Here is a 14,407-nt window from a genome sequence, read left to right on the forward strand (position 1 = left end):
ACCGCCTCTCTCTTGGCACCACTGCATCTATCTGCCCACCTCCATCCATTCCACCATTGCCACCTTCACTGACACAACCTGTGTGGAGTTTGACACTCCCCCAGGGCCCCTGGCCAGGCTGACTGGTCAGAGGGCTGAATGCTTTGGCCGGGGGGACTTGTATTAAAAGTATCCCCCCGGCTGTGCACATATACATTGGAAATTAGAGGGGCCTGAAGGTATAGAAAGGGACATAGGGAGGCTCTGATGGCGTACAAAGGGGCATTTATAGGAAATGGCCTGACATCTGACAAATAGAAGGTTTGCATCCTTACTGTGACCCGGGTTATTGCTGTGTTCTTGCGGCCCCAACACGGGTCAAGGTGCGGTCTGATAAGGCCACCACGGGTCGAGCAACACAGGTGTTTAACCCTGGTATTGACCAGGGTTGAACACGGCTATGACCCGTGTCAAGTGCAGTGTGAACGGGTGCCTGGGTCGAGCGACCCGTGTCCCGTTCACAATGTGGAGGAGGCAGCACTGTCAGCTCCAAGTACTGCCTCCTCCCGAGCCCCCGATGACGCGCCGCTGCCCAGCTGAAAGTCAGGAAAACACACTGACCGTCCTTTCTACAGCACAGCAGTATAGCAGTGATTCAAGGAGAGTATTAAATAAAACCCTCCATAGAATCAAGGGAACGCTATTCTGAGGTTTACTCATTATATGAAGGAAGGCTACCTAACAGCAACTCAATATCAGAGTGAGAGTGTGTTTTAAAAACAGATGACATCTTGAGAAAGGTCTTTGACCGAAACGCGTTGATGCCACTGGAGAGGAGTGAACAGCCATCACACCTTGGATGTATGTATCGTTTTTAACTTGTACTGTTTTTTTACACCTTAGGGTGTTTTTGTTTATTTGGACTTATTTTTGCATATTGTTTGGAGCCCTCGGTGGGTCTCATATGGTTTTTATGGATGTCCTGGAATAAAAAGCTTTTTCTACCTTTTCAATATTGGGTCGGCTTTGGAGAAAAAAATTGTTGTATAAGAAAAAGGTATTTTTCGCACTGAATAATCACTAAAAGAAACTGCTATAGGCTTTGTGCCGCCACCTAAAGTGGTGAGTAAGGTACGCCACTATTGTTTGGCCTATTCTCCATCTAACCTACATTTAAAAGGATATCTACACATTGGATATATGCTTTGTCTTGTATGTATTCGGGATGAAATATGGTGAAAAATTGGGAAGTTCCAAGTCTCTGAGTCTTGAGTGTGAGTTGGGGTACGCCCACTTTTTCATTCTATACATTCTAACAAAGCAAAAATTTGAATAAGGGTGAGTGAGACAGAATTTTTATATATTGTTTACTCTACACCCACCCCTTGTCTGAAAAAAACATCTGTACAAATCCTGATATATGGTGCATTTTATTTTTTCCGAGATAAATTGGGAACATACCACGGCAATACACACAAGGAAAGGAACGTGTAAAGATACCTTTATGAGGTTGACATCACCCATATTTCTGTGAGTTGGGGTACGCCCATATTTCAAATTCAAAGATACCTTTATATATGTATCACTTCTACACTCTTGGTGAGTGAGGTATGCTAATTTAGCTCCTCACACATTTATTCACACACGTGGTGTACGACAAATCTACACAAATTGTATTTCTTTTCTCCCACCTTCGGAGTTCATATAAGAAGTTATATCTTCTTCAAGCAACTATAGACACGACACTAAAGAAACCTTGATGTGCTTCACACCAACTTACTCTAACGTGAGTTTGGTACGCTTATCTTAAATTTATTCACTTCATCCATACCCAACACAGTAATAATTGTAATCCAGGAACACAAAGAAGTAATTTTTTCTTTTTCTTATTCACTTTATTTTTTTCATCACGAACACTGACCGATGTTTGAAACGGACACATTGGACCAGATCCGAATTGTATTAAGAAACACTATGTCAAGATAAGGAGGACTGTACTCCACCATACCTCTAAGTATTCTCCTGTTGCGCCGTATTGTATATCAGTCCCAATTTTTTCTAATAACTCATGGTTGCCCAAAGGCGCCATCCAGGCAGCCACGAGAACAGGAAATATAGGAGCACATTTGTACAGTTGAAGTATTTGGAAATGTACCTTAGTCTCATCGTTCAGGATGAATGAGCAGGAAATTGCCATCTACCAGAACGCCATATTAAGCCTAAAATAACCTACTAAACTCTAACAAGATAAATTAAGTTCCCCAAAATAAATTCCCCAAAATAGCCCAAAGCAAACCTCCCCATAACCCGCCACCCTGTATAACCTAAACCCAACTGAGGCATACCTGGAGCCCAACCCACTAACCCCTATCCACTACCTACACTTAAAAAGGGGATAAATTAGTGGCCTGCCGCTGTAAATAGCTGCCTAGCCTAAAATCCTAATTACACCCTTATTCACATATCTAACCAACCCCCCTCCCCCCACCCTATATAAAGGATAGCAAAATGAATGTCTGAGAGGGGCAATACAAAACAGGATCAGATCGTGTAAATATGGAAGGATATATAAGGATAGCTAACAAAGCCTAAACCAATGGCCATGTTTTAACTAGGTGTACCCCGGCTCTTCCAACAGAAGCTAGTATAGTAAAACTTACATATATATATATATATATATATATATATGTATCTCGAGTGTGAAGTCATGAGGGATATCAGGATACTGTATATCAATATCAGCAAACAAGTATAAGTAAATGTTCATAGATCGATGGCAAAGTATATTGCAAAATGGAATAGAAAAAGGGATTTTTGTAAGAGATTACCGTTCAAATCCCTTTCTCTGATATGGTCCTGGTGACACAGCTCAACATTGGGATGTAGGAGGGTCCGTAGGAGCCAGGCACCTATCCTAAAGCTTTTAGAGGGTAGGCTCCTCCCCCTGCATCCCCGACTCTTCAGTTCAATCTTGCAAAGCCACTGGAATACATTAACTCAGTACAAACGCCTGCACATATTATATGCACAATTTCAAAAAATAACTTTTCAACCATATATAACATGAAACATCATGAACACTGGCATACTTACTGAGCGTAAGGGAGGGATCGCTGTGTCACCAGGACCATATCAGAGAAAGGGATTCGAACGGTAAGTTCTTACAAAAAATCCCTTTTTCTCTTTCAATGGTCCTTGTGACACAGCTCAACATTGGGACGTTCAAGAGCCGGGAGGGTACGCTCAGGTCTGCAGCTCTCATCACTGCTCGCCCGAATGATGCGTCCTCCGACGCGAACTCATGGAACCTGTAGAATTTGGCAAAAGTGTGAACAAATGTGGCGGCCCTGCAAACCTGCTTAGCTGTAGCCCCATGACCAACCGCCCAAGAGGTGGCAACAGACCTGGTGGTATGCGCATTAATCCTGGCCGGAACAGGCCTACCAACCTTAGTATATGCAAAAGCAATGACAGAACGCAACCACCTAGCAATCGTCTGCTTAGAAGCAGGCCAACCAATCTTGTGCACATCATACAAGACTAGCAAAGTATCAGTCTTCCTGACACCTTTAACCCTGTCCACATAAATGCGCAAGGTGCGCACAACATCCAAATTCATCAATTTGTCCCTTTTTTTGGAACCCTCTGGGGGTTGAAACACAGGCAGAACTATCTCCTGATTCAAATGAAAAGCAGAAACTACTTTGGCAAAAATTGGGGAAGGCAACAGCCAATAAAAAGACTAATTTCCATGTCAGAAACTTAAGGTCAGCCGACCTTAACGGTTCAAAGGGCGCCCTTTGAAGACACTCCAGCACCAGTGATAAGTCCCAGGGAGCCACTGGTTACTTATAGGGAGGTTTCAGTCTGGAAACTCCCTGCAGGAAGGTCTGCACCTCCGGCAGAATCGCTATTCTCTTCTGGAAATATATGGACAGAGCTGAAATCTGTACCTTGAGCGACTGAATCGTATAGTACTCACCACCCATTGTGACACACAACTTACAGCAACTAAGAAGTCTCTAAAGAAAAATTGGCATTTGATAACCACTGATCCTGCCTTTAGACGACTTCAGAAAAATCCTCCGCTGATTAGTGTCACTCGTGGAAGAAACCTAAAGGATGAGCTATACCGTACTTCAGTGAAACACACCGAGCCGGCAGAGACACAATGGCTACCCAAGAAAAAGGGCTGTATCCGGTGCCTGGGCTGTACGACTTGTCGGGGCCTTATTACTGGTTCATACTTCTGTCATCCACACAGCGGAAGGAAAATCTTTTTTTACGCTACAAATTGCACTGCCAACTTGATCACAGTATCTACTACCTGACATGCCCATGTGGCTTGATGTACATCGGGAAGACAATTTGCACTTTACGCATCAGAATGGGCCAACATAGGTCTTCGATCAAATTGGCACTGGAGACGGGCCAGACAGACAAACCTGTGGCGGCCCATTTTCTGGCAGCTAAGCATCAAGTGTCCTGTCTGCGATACATGATCATAGACTGGATAATGCCGTCACCCAGAAGGGGTGACCGAGGATTGGCCCTGCTACGGAAAGAGGCCTTTTGGATTCATCACCTGGACACTGTGGCCCCAGGGGGCTTAATGAGAAAAATTCCATATATGTGTTCCTTCGACAACAGTCCTTGTTCTGCATATGACATGGAATAATAGGAAAACTGTAGAACTATGCCTCGAGTAATATCTAAAAAGGACTATCCTGAAGTGGTTGTTGGGACTTTTTCCCTTTAAAGAAAAAATGTTTTTCTAAAGATTTTTTCTAAAAATTACTTCTTCTGTATAACTATTTTGCTAGTATCTTGTTGGCTTTTTACAGTTATTTATATTAGATTTAGATTGATATACTGATGTGCGTCTGAGGTGAGATGGTGTTCCCCTGCAGCCCAGTGGTTATGCAGCGTTTTGTTGCTTCCTACTGGGGTCCGGTGGATGCGCTCTCTCCTTTTTATTGTAAATGTACATTTAAGTGTGTTCTTTTAGATTTGCTGACATTGTTCCTCAAACTGATTTATGTGCCACGGAGGGCCTTGCTATTTGTTCTAAAAATGCCCTATTTATATCAACAAAATTAATAGTGGTGTAATGGCCAATACAAACACTAATTATATTGGTAGGTGGCGTTCAATAGGAAATTTAGGTATGACACGCATTAACACTGTGGAACGCAATGCGGAAGCTTTAAGCCCGCATTCTATTAGAACACTTCCGTCATATAAAATGCGGAAATTACTATGATCAGAATAAGCAAATAGCGCTACCTTAGTGAAGCGCACATGTGACCTGGCTGAAATCCATGGTGCGCGTCAGCAGAAGCCGGTATAACGGCCACTTCCTGCAGTGTGGAACACACACATGATTTAGTTGAAACGCATGGAGTGGGTCAGCGGAAGTTGGCTCAATAGCCACTTCCGTGATTATGGAACGCACGCTGGTTAGCGTGGCCAGTAACAACAGGAGGATACCCGGCTTTTCATTCCTAACAGGTGAGCTTGTTATAGGTATAAGCTGTGATTGGTTGATTGTGCCTTTAGGGGCCCCATGATATAATAGTTGGTGAGGGGGATAATGTCTGTTAACTGCTCCAGGGATCCAGGCGCTTGTTGTCTTGAAAAATGGTCATGTGTGGACCCGAAACGTCGACCTTGCCTTGAAGTTTTAATGGATCTAATAAAGTTTTGAAGTTTTATTCAGTATCAAGTCTGGTGAGTGCGCTCTTTATCTATTTGGATATCTGTGACCCATATGGAATGTGGTCTGAGTTTTTGGGACACCCCAGCATTTGTTGTGAAGGAATATTGGGAGTGCTGTTTTTTTCCATGCTATATATATATATATATATATATAGCTTGATACGGAATCATCCACTGAGTTTAACAGCACTGAGAGTGACAATGACAATCGCAAACCCTCTCAGTCAGGGGTCACAACTTGATCTAAATATCCAGCCCCTCACGTGGAAAACAAAGAAATTATTCTAAAGTCGAGAAATACAGATTTCAGCGGAACTTGAAATTAAAAGAGTTTTACAAAAAGCCTGAAAACAAACCCTCATCAACTGTTACATCTACAGAAACACCCATCATTCCCCCAAAAATTTGCAATTTATTGCCCAAGTCAACTTTCGACCCGGTGTCGACCAATCCCAGTCTAAAGACATTTATGCAATGGATTGACCAGGAGGTCAGCAAGTCCATCAAAGAACCGATTGAGTCACCCCACAATCTTACAGTGGCCGAAAGAACAGCACTAAAGAACTTATCAAAAAATGATGAGCTCATAATACGTCCCGCAGAAAAGGTGGGGCGATCGTACTTCAAGACCGACAAGCCTACGTTGATGAAATCATGCGTCAATTGAGTGATAGTGACCCTACCAGTCCATTTCAAACAAGAGTTAAAGAACCTGCTACAGTGCGGTGTGGATATGAAAGCCATCTCCAAGGATCTCGCTAAAGCATTATGCCCGGAACATCCCATCATCCCCCTGCTGTACACCTTACCACCACCCGGTCGACCGATTACATCATCCAGAGGATCATTACTGCAATTGATCTCTATTTATTTAGATACAGTATTACAGCCTTTAGTCCAGCAACACAAGTACCATTTATTGGACACAACTTCTTTTTTGCAACATCTGACAACCATCGCAGAGATGACTGAACACTCCTGGATGGTATGTGCTGACATTGTCAGCTTGTATACTGTAATACCACATGTTGATGGGTGTGAGGCTGTCAAGAAGTTTATGATTGACAGTGGTAAATTTGATGATCCGTACATTGATTTTTGCATAATGCTTTTGGAATTTGTATTGACAAAAAACTTCTTCATGTTTAATGGCAGGTTTTATTTACAGGGCAAGGGCTGCTCTATGGGCGCAGCAGTAGGTCCCGCCTTAGCGAGTATTTATATGTTCCAGATGGAGCAGCAAATATTCTTTGACAAATTAGAGCTAGCAGAGAGTATATCGTCATATGTGAGATATATAGACGATGTCTTCTTTTTGTGGTCAGGCAGTGACTGCCAGCTATTACATCTAATAGAAGCCCACAATGCCACGCAATGCCCCATCAAATTTACTGTCCGCATGAGCAAAGAACACATTGATTTCCTGGATGTGGCCATATCACGTACCGAGTCAGGGTTGTCTACTAAAGTGTTTTATAAACCCACGGATCGTAATACAGGGCTCCATATCAACAGTTGTCACCCTACACCCTTAAAAAAGGGACTCCCATACTCTCAGATGATCCGAGTGAGACGGATCAACTCTGAGAGTATGGAGGCTGAAGCACAGCTTAATGGCCTCATTGAAAAATTTGTTAAGCGGGGTTATGACCGTATGTTCTTGATTAATACCAAGAATAAGGTTTTATTAATGGACCGTAATGAGTTACTTAAGAAAAAATGTAACATTAATATAGGCGAAAAACAACGCCTACCCTGGGTCAGCGGCTATAATACCAGATCCAATCTGGTGAGTAAAATCATTAAACAGCAGTGGCCGATAATGAAAAGTGATGAGTCCTTACCATTCAAGGATACATGTATTATGCCTTGTTATACCAGGGGGCCCAATCTCCGTGATGCACTTGTAAAATCTGACATTACTAGACACAGAGCGGATAAACATTTTCTATTGCAGCAACCAGGTTGCTTTAAGTGTGCATGTGTCACATGTCAGTTCATGTTGAGTGGTAACAGTTTCAACCATCCCCACTCAGAGAAAAAAATTCCCATTAGACAACACCTAACGTATAATAGCATGTTTGTTATATACCAATTGATCTGCCCGTGTGGTCTTACCTACATTGGTAAGACCAAATGTAAGTTCAAAGAGAGAATGGCGGGTCACCGGTCTACAATACGAGCAGCCCTGGCCACTGGGACCAGTGACCAGCCGGTGGCTCGCCATTTTATTGAAAAACATCATACCTTATCAAGTCTCAGATATCGCATGATTGATCAGGTTGAGAGATCAATCAGGGGTGGTGATAGAAATAGGGCTTTATTGAAACGCGAGGCCGAATGAATATATCGATTAGATGTATTTGCACCTAAAGGACTTAATGAGTATTTAACATTTACTGCATTTTGAATTTATTATCATCATGTCTAAAAAGCTTTCAGCAAGTACAGTATGTTAGTCATTAGCAGCATTTATTCATTATTTTCCAGCATGCCTAGTTGCCCATGGTAATATGTCATTGTAACATTATTAAGTTTTTCACGTGCTTTTCACTTATATTTTCGTTTTTGTGTTATTGTCTTTATAGTGTATATAGAAAATTTTGCAGTCAGTCACATATACTGACAAATGTATAAACATACTATTGTATTTGTAGCAATGAATGTTGGTGCACAGTAATCACGGTCAGCTGTATGGGAGTGACGTCATCCTCAACCACTGGGCGGGAGGAGGCGCCTACATACAAGTTCACATATGGATGATGGTATTTAAGGCCTGTACTTTGTAAGAGATGTTGTATCCTGAAGATAGTGCCAAATAAAGCACTGAAACGTTGACACATCGACATGTCCTGTCGTCTTTTTTGATTGATGAAAGAACCGAGTGCCGCACCTCTCTACCATATATATATATGGTAGGCGGCACTCCGGCGACTTGGAATAATTTCAGACAGAGACCTGTTACTGTAATCAACGTTTCGAGAAGTCGATTCTCTTCATCAGGATACAGGGTAAGTGAAAGGCACACAATATATAGCCCCAACCTCAGTGTCAGCTGATCAAACAACCCCACCCCCTGCACACACCTGAGGGAGGGTTAACCATCAGAGTAGTGAAAAAGACATGCAAAAACATGTTCACAAATACATATATAATTATACAAAACATATTATCAAAGTGAAATAAAAGACATATAATAATAAAAAATAAAAACATACAGATATACAAGTTACACTGTTGGGATGGACACTTAGAACCATTATTTTTTTCAGGTGATACAAATCAGCGCAGAAGATCTGTATAACGATCCCAGAGATAAATGACCTCTTGTGGTCGATTGGAAGAATGGCATCAGAAAAGATCTTCAAATTGCAGATAAAAAAACATATCAATACTTTAGTAGTCCAACAGCACTAGGTGAGAGAAAAGGCATAAGTAATTTACTGGCAATTATAAGCGTATACACATATTTGAGTCCTTTACAAAAAGCACTCTGTCCTAGATGTTCATTCAGACCAGCCGGTGATAATGTTTTTAATCTGAAAATCCACTTGGAGTCAAGCTGTAAAAGTTTTTTCGATCTATCTCCTCCTCTGATATTACAGGGAACCTGATCAATAATACGGTATCTCAAAGTGGTTAATGGGTGACGAGCCTCAAGGAAGTGGCGCGCCACAGGTTGGTCACTGTGACCTTTGGTTATAGCTTTTTTTAATAGAACTCCTGTGGTTCGCCATTCTTTCCTTGAAGCTGGTCTCAGTTTTCCCTACATAAAATTTACTGCAGGGACATATTATGATATAGATCACAAATTTCGAATTACAGGAGAGATAGTGTTTAATAGGGATGTTAATACCGGTCATCGGGTGTCTGAATGAATTGCCACTAATCATGTAATTGCATGTGACACAGTTGGGACACTTCAAACATCCCATTTTTTGGGGTACTAGTGTACCTTGGGGGTTATTCAGGTTGATTTGCAAGGCTGCGAATTCGCAGCCTTGCGAGTCCACCAAACCCCGCCCGGCGAACGCACGCCCCCCCCGCCGCCCCAGCAAAATGCGGCTTCGCCTGCACAGCAGCGAATGGATGTTTTGCAAATACCACAATACGCGGGTCTCCGATGAGGGGACGGGGCTAAATATGCGCAATTTGCATATTTCGCCCCGCACACTTTCTCCGAAAAGCCGCGAATCGCGGCAATTTAAAGCCTCCGCCACCACCAGGGACGGGGCTAAATATGCGCAATTTGCATATTTCGCCCCGCACACTTTCTCCGAAAAGCAGCGAATCGCGGCAATTTAAAGCCTCCGCCACCACCAGGTACATGAGGGGGGAGGGGCCAGCCGGAATCCGGGAGGGTTGCCCACCTTTCCGGGGGGCCGGGAGGGGGACCCGATTTTCGGGATCCTCCTGGCCATTCCGGGAGGGTTGGCAACCCTGAGAAATAGAAGTGATTGCAAAGTGCCATGGGGAAATAGGAGGTTGAGTGGCAGTTAGATCTGCCAATCAGGTAGCATAAGGGCATCAGCTTAGAGAGGGGTATATTAGGTGATGCTGGTAGGAAGTATTTCCTCTTTGAGTCTGGATCCCCACCCTACCTATCTCTTTTCATCTGTGCTACCTGGCCTATGGGCCATTCACCAAATTGGCTTCTATAGCTTCAATTATAAATCGTCGAGAAGGCGCTCTCGACCAGCAGTCAGGTGGTCTGTGTGCGGTATTGCCCCCCTTAGCCAGGACGGCGGGCTAGTCCCGGCTCAAGCAGCGGGACATTGGACACTTCATGGAAGTGTCCTCGCCTGGCCATAGAAGGGGTGGTATGTCCGTCACAGCGCGGGCTGTACCCCACAAGAAGGGGTGTTGTCCGAGTGGGGCGCTTCGGTCGCTACCATGAGCAACACCCGAGATGACTGGTGCTGGTCTCAAGTGCTTTCTTTGCCATCCCTTAGACAAATAGGGGTCATACCATTACAATAAATATTCATGACCTATTTAAACTTACACAGTGGTTGTCTGTGTTATTTATAGAATAAGGCGTTTGTGTGATTTATTTCTAGGCATAAGAGTTAAGTAAAGGTATAGGCCAAGCAGCATAATTCATTAGGTGCCTTATACATGAAGAGCCTCTGCAGCCATTGTTTAGCATGACTGCAGTTCTACAGATTACTGTGGTAATTTGCACATAGACCACTTTACAGGTAACAACAACACTTGTCTGTTTAACAGGCTTTAGTACTGTAAATTTAACCCATTGTTACATTATTTACATTTCTTGATTTGCATGAAATACTGTATATTATTATTATTATTAATAACAGTTTCTTATATATAGCACACACATATTCCGCAGCGCTGTACAGAGAATATTAGAACATTCACCTCAGTCCCTGCCCCAGTGGAGTTTATCATCTATATTCCCTACCACATGTACAAGCACACAGACATTCTAGGGTTAATTTGTTGGGAGCCAATTACCCTACCAGTATTTCTCCTTCATCCACTAGGTGGCACTGGAGATCTACAGTGGGGAATAGAGGGCGACCACTAGGAGCTTGGGCACTATAATAATTATAACAGTGTGGCTAGCTCCTCCCCTCTACTTCCCCCTGCCTGGCAGTCTTAGAATGTGCCCGGGGAGCTGGGTGCAACGTTTTGCCCTCTAAGGGCAAATAGACATTTTTATTATTTTTTTATTATTTTTTTATTGAATTTACATATGAGGACAGACAGGCAGCTTCTGCCAAAAAAAAAAAAGAAGACTGCCTGTCTGCGTCGCGGGAGCTGCCGGAGGGGACCCCTGCGCCACTGCTTGCGGTCTGCGCGGGGTCCCCGGCTCCTGGGACCGCTGTCCCAGAGTGACTGGACGCCGCTGCGTGCGGCCGCGCCTCAGTCCGCACAGCCTCACCGCCGCCGGCCAGCAAGGCAGAGTGAGTATATCCCGGCTCCCCGCTAGCAGGGGAGTCGGGTTTAACGGGCGGTGATTGCAGCGCGTCTTTTTCTAAAAAGCGTGCCATAGCGGTGGGCGGAGCCTAGCGCGCGGGACGAGTTCCCAGGGTCCCCTGCGTACCTCCTCTCTGCCGGCGCCATTAACAGCTCCGGAGCTCTCCCCTGCCGCGTCCTGCCTCAGGGAGGCTTCATCACCACCGCTGACCTCTATTCACCCCTGGGTCTGTGAGTAACACAGTGGGGAGATAGAGGTCTTTGCTAGAGAGCAAAGGCTGTGCTCAAATTATAGTCAGAGCCCTGCAGCGTTTTAACGCTGAGGGAAGTGCTGACTTGTGGGTGCTCCCTCTCTCTCTCTCCACTTGCACTTGCTTCTAACTACTTTTAACTTTAACTGTAGTGTGTGTGATGGCTGGGGGTTCTTCAAAAAAGCTGGCATGTAGAAAATGTCAGGCAAAATTCACCCCACAGGTGGAGGGAGCTGTACTGTGTGCAGAATGCACAGACACTCCAGTAACACCCCAGCAAGAGGTCCCTGTTTGGGCTTCTCAATTAACACAAGTGATTTCGCATTTATCTGCTGAATTGTCAGCTTCTCATAGAGATAGAGAGACTGCTAGGTCTCAACAGGCCGAATTAACTTCGGCGGTGGAATCATTAACCAGGGCCCTTATCCCTAGGGATGCGGATCCTATAGCTCCGCCCATTTTGTCTAATGAGAGCCGTCTGCTCACGGATAGATTGGATGCATATGGCTCGGATGATGACGACATGCCTCCTCTGGAGGAGGGACAGTATCCTGACACTGACCCTATTGATATGTTACAAGTAACAGCCCCTGAGCTGGTTTCACAGGGATTAGAAGACCTTATTGCTAAGGTTAAGTCTACCTTAAAAGTAGACGACGAGGCTGCTCTTCCAGATCGCCCTCAAATATTTGGTAAGCGTCGCAGACAGGCGGCTGCCTTCCCAGTGTCTGAGGAATTAGACCAACATTTGAAGGATGCTTGGCTTCATCCAGATAGACGTTTTCAGGCCTCCAACAAATTCTTAACTGCATACCCTTTTCCTGCAGACAGTAGAAAATTATGCGAGACTCCACCTTCAGTGGACCCATCGGTCTCCCGTCTCTCTAAGAAGACAGTCCTGCCTATCCCGGGAACATCCTCGTTGAAGGAGACTTCTGACAAGAAGCTGGAAGCCACCCTTAAGAACATCTACACGGCTGCGGGTTTGGTTCAACGTCCTGCACAAGTGGGATGCTGGGTGAACAAAGCGATGGAGGCCTGGGCAACCCAGATTTATGAGAATCTCGGTAACGATCCAGCGGCAGGTGAGTTAGTGGCTTTAGCGGACCACATAAAAGAAGCCGCTGCTTACCTTGTAGAGGCTTCTACAGATGTGTGTATATTGGCATCCCGCATCTCCGCTCTGTCCATTTCGGCTCGCAGAGCCCTCTGGCTACGCCAATGGCAGGCAGATGCGGAATCTAAAAGAGCAGTGGAGGCTCTGCCCTTTCAGGGGGAGTGTTTGTTTGGGCCGGAGCTAGACAAGATGATTTCCCAGGCCACGGGGGGGAAATCATCTTTCTTACCTTCTGCAGCCCCTCCTCCTCCTCCTAGAAGGCCCTTTCAGGGACCGTCCTTTCGATCCTTTCGCCCTACGTCAAGATTCCGGGGGCGTGCGAGAGTTGGCCTTTCTGGTGGCAGAGGATACAGAGGTCGGGGAAGAGGTGTCGCTTCCACAGCACACCAGGACGCCAAACCGGCCCCAAAACCCTCTTCATGACACACCTCAGCCCCACTTAGGGGACACCAGGGTGGGGGCGCGGCTGCGCCTCTATCATCAGGTCTGGTGTCTCTCCAGTCAGGATGCTTGGGTCACAGAATCTGTGACCTACGGATGCAAGATAGATTTTCAAAAGAAGCCTCCAAACCGTTTTTTCACAACCGGTTTGGCAGCTTCTCTCGACAAAGGTGCAGCCCTTTTGCAGGCAGTTCAAAAGCTCTGTCGGATGGGAGTAATTATCCCGGTTCCCTTGGAACAAAGAACACAGGGCTTTTATTCTACACTTTTCCTCGTGCCGAAGCCGGACGGCTCCACACGACCCATTCTGAACCTAAAACATCTCAACCCCTACCTGAGAGTGGTAAAGTTCAGAATGGAATCTTTACAATCAGTCATAGCAGGTTTGGAGCAGGAAGAGTTCTTGGTGTCTCTAGACATCAAGGACGCTTACCTGCACATACCAATTTGGCCGCCTCATCAGGCGTTTCTAAGATTCGCAATCAGAGACGACCACTTCCAATTTCAAGCGCTACCGTTCGGGCTGTCATCGGCACCCCGGATCTTTACAAAGATCATGGCCGTTATGATGCAGCTCCTCAGATCCCAAGGGATCACGGTAGTGCCATATCTCGACGACCTTCTTCTGAAGGCGCCATCTGCAGACATCCTTCTATCCAACATCAGTCGCACACAGGAGATACTGATACAGCATGGCTGGATGCTCAACTATCAAAAATCTCAACTCCAACCCTCACAGAGGTTACTGTTCCTAGGAATGATACTGGATACGGTACAACAGAAGATCTACTTACCAGAGGACAAGATTACTTCTCTTCAACTCTTGGTTCGGTCAGTGCTACAACACAGACAGGTCACAGTGTTTCTGTGCATCCGCCTGTTGGGGAAAATGGTAGCAACATTCAAAGCGGTCCAGTACGGTCGGTTCCGTTCAAGACCATTCCAGCTCTGCCTACTC

The 14,407-nt window shown here is 45.0% G+C and overlaps 1 long non-coding RNA gene across 3 annotated transcripts in view; it reads left to right on the forward strand.

Moving 5' to 3' along the window:
- LOC146036547 (uncharacterized) overlaps positions 1 to 14,407 on the forward strand; it is a 109,657-nt gene that overhangs the window by 20,096 nt on the left and 75,154 nt on the right. Inside the window, exon 3 of one of the 3 annotated variants that reach the window (XR_014460840.1) lies at positions 8,970 to 9,114. The exons of the other annotated variants lie outside the window; for them this stretch is intronic. This is a non-coding gene — a long non-coding RNA (uncharacterized LOC146036547). The remainder of the gene's footprint in view (positions 1 to 8,969; positions 9,115 to 14,407) is intronic. 3 annotated transcript variants of the gene reach the window in all.

The sequence above is a fragment of the Crinia signifera genome, chromosome 9 (assembly GCF_055691185.1).
Source record: "Crinia signifera chromosome 9, ASM5569118v1, whole genome shotgun sequence".
Lineage (NCBI taxonomy): Eukaryota > Metazoa > Chordata > Amphibia > Anura > Myobatrachidae > Crinia > Crinia signifera.